Source organism: Myotis davidii, unplaced genomic scaffold (genome assembly GCF_000327345.1).
Source record: "Myotis davidii unplaced genomic scaffold, ASM32734v1 scaffold674, whole genome shotgun sequence".
In the NCBI taxonomy this organism is placed as follows: domain Eukaryota; kingdom Metazoa; phylum Chordata; class Mammalia; order Chiroptera; family Vespertilionidae; genus Myotis; species Myotis davidii.
The window spans coordinates 3,086,413-3,089,450 of record NW_006286674.1 but is presented as its reverse complement, the minus strand read 5'-3'; the positions used below and the strand labels follow the sequence as shown (position 1 = coordinate 3,089,450).

The 3,038-nt window shown below is 47.4% G+C and overlaps 1 pseudogene; it reads left to right on the top strand.

The window, feature by feature from the left end:
• Nucleotides 1–3,038, top strand: part of LOC102752245 — an 8,675-nt pseudogene that overhangs the window by 3,011 nt on the left and 2,626 nt on the right.

Below are 3,038 nucleotides of genomic sequence, written 5' to 3'. Positions count from 1 at the left end.
CATACACAGATCCCCAAAGGGCTTCTCAGAAGGAAGCCAAACTGGGACACCTGATGCTGAAAGTGACCCTTGTCACCAGACCACAGAGGTAGAAGCCCACTGCATCCTGCTAGTAACTTTGATCTCAACATCACTCTCACGTCAAGTGGATCTGCTTTTCTGTATGTGTATGTGCGTCTGTTTTATTTTTAAGGAGAAAATAAATGCAAACATATTTATCATACACTCTCTATGTACACTGAGCCCTGGTGTGCACCATCTGGTATAGTTTTAGGCATAATTTCTGGCAGAGCAGCTTCTTGTCGTTGAGTGAGCTTCTGTGAGAGTCATTGCCACAGGAGTGCCAGTCATGGCAGGATTCTCAAACTGGGGGGAAGTGAATGGACTCATCTTGATGTTCATGCCACATCTGCTCTGTAGGGTTTGAAGGAAACACCCACTGGCAAGGCATGTGAGCATTACCCATTGTTACCTGGGTATTATTTGAATCTCGGTTTCACATCTGTTTGCTCAGCTCATTTGAGTGCCTACCTCATAGGTGCAATTCAGACAGGAGTAGATGAGACAAGGGCAGGTGAGAGCGGATCTTGGGTTGGATGTGAGATCCCACATGTCTTTGTAGCTGTTTAAGATGGCAAGACCTCATTCGCACAGTGCCCAGCCATTTCCAAAGAGCTTACGTGTGCGTCTTCTGCAGTGACAATAGGAGGCAGTGGTCACATGACACCTAATTGTTCCTATAAAAACTGACCAATTTTCAGAAATACTAGTTTTGAACCAAACCATTTCAAATGACTTGTGGGCAAGAACAAGTGGACTTCTTGCCAAGGCAGGCTCCTTTGCACGCCCTCAGAGGGGCTACTAGTTCTAACATGTATGGAGCAGTGCCTCTCAAAGCACATTATCCGTGGCCACACTCCAGAATCTGGGGCAGGGCTGAGGGTAGGAGACGGAAGTGGAAGAGAAGGATGCTGGGACATGGAGGACAGTGAACACCAGCTGCTGACAGTTTCCTGAGGACACTGAGTCCTCTGTTTCTCCAGAGGCAGACACAGCTTTAACCCTTCACAGTTCCCAGCTGGTGACTTTCCAAATAATTATAGAGTTTACAACACTGATAGCCTCAGAGCTTAATCTGGTTTTGACTTAAAAAAAAAAAAATCTACCAATGGCCACAACCATACACCATGTAACTGGGGTTAGAATAGAGTTTAGGAAAGCCCAGGAGTGCGCTGTGAATACTCAGCATCACCCTATGGCATCCTGGCTGGTTTGGGAAGTAAATTAGCAACTGCAACATCACAGGGACACGGGCAAAGCAAGGAGTGGGGCGAGCTATCATTCCTGGTGTGGGGGTTGTGAGGGTTGTAGAGCAGCTTCATGGACTGGAAAGGCTCAAGGCATAGGTAGTACCTCACTCTTCATGAGGAAAGTTCAGTTTAGCTATCTGTTTCCACTCCACCTGAGCTCACAAATAGAAAAGCCGGTGTCTTTTTCTTTTTTCTTCATTTTCCCCAGCTTCTGTCATGCAGAAAAAAACTCAACAATACTTGCCAAACTCAATACTATGAAAACCCAGTAAAAAATATACAGAAAAAAAGCAGGTCCAAAAAAACGTTGCCTTCAAAAACCTAAAGACAGTGGCAAAGGGCAAGTGGAACAACAGCAGAGCCATGCTTGAAAATATCAGTGACAGCTCTCCTTCCAGCTGCTCTGCTGTGGTGGCTGAGCCGGTGGGTGAGCGACCGGCTCTCTGCCCGCTGCTCCAATGCCCAGATGATCTGAGCCTTGAGGGCACCGAAAGCCAGGGCCCTGGAGGCAGCCTGGCTCCTCCTCTCCTCTGCCCCATCCCCTGCCTGACCTGGACCGCAGTCCCCTTGGTGACCCCCATCCCACCCCCTCTCAGGCCATGGCCACCTTGGCCAGCCGACCAGGGACCTGCTGGCCCGGGGCTGCTCCGGACCTAAAGGATCAAGACATAATGAGAGATGCCGAAACCGGTTTGGCTCAGTGGATAGAGCATTGGCTTGCGGACTGAAAGGTCCCAGGTTCGATTCTGGTCAAGGGCATGTACCTGTGTTGTGGGCACATCCCCAGTGGGAGGTGTGCAGGAGGCAGCTGATCAATGTTCCTCTCTCATCGATGTTTCTAACTATCTCTCTCCCTTCCTCTCTGTAAAAAATCAATAAAATATATATTTTTTTAAAAAGACATAATGAGAGCATGTTAGACAACCCAAAAATGGAAAACATAATGTCCATGGGTAGGGCAATGGGTTGCGGTATGCGCTAAGCAGCATGGGAGGCTGGCGAGTTGAAATGGAGGATGCACATACAGCTGTGATTGGTTTGCCAAGTGGACTTGAAACATGGTCATTCTTTGCTCTGTATGATGGGCATGCTGGTTCTCAGGTTGCCAAATACTGCTGTGAGCATTTGTTAGCTCACATCACCAATAACCAGGATTTTAAAGGGTCTACAGGAGCACCTTCTGTTGAAAATGTAAAGAATGGAATCAGAACAGGTTTTCTGGAGATTGATGGACACGAGAGCTATGTCAGAGAAGAAACATGGTACAAATAGAAATGGGTCAACAGCTGCGGGTGTCTTCATTTCTCCTCACCAGACTTATTTCACTAACTGTGGGAACTTGAGAGGTTTCCTTTGTAGGAACAGGAAAGTTCATTTCTTCATACAATATCACAAGTCAAGTACTCCGCAGGGAAAAGAACAGATTCAGAGTGCAGGTGGTTCTGTAATGACTCAGCGTGTGAATGGCTCTCTGGCTGTATTGAGGGGACTTAGGGACTTTGATTACAAATGTGTCTGTGGAAAAGGTCGTACAGAGCAGCTTGTCTCACCAGAGCCTGAAGTCCATGATACTGAAAGATCTGAAGAAGATGATCAGGAGAAACCAAGATGGTGGCATAGGAAAACACCTGAAATTGCTGCCTCGCACAACCACTTCAAAGATACAACTAAGCCCTAACCGGTTTGGCTCAGTGGATAGAGCATCGGCCTGCTGACTGAAGGGTCGCA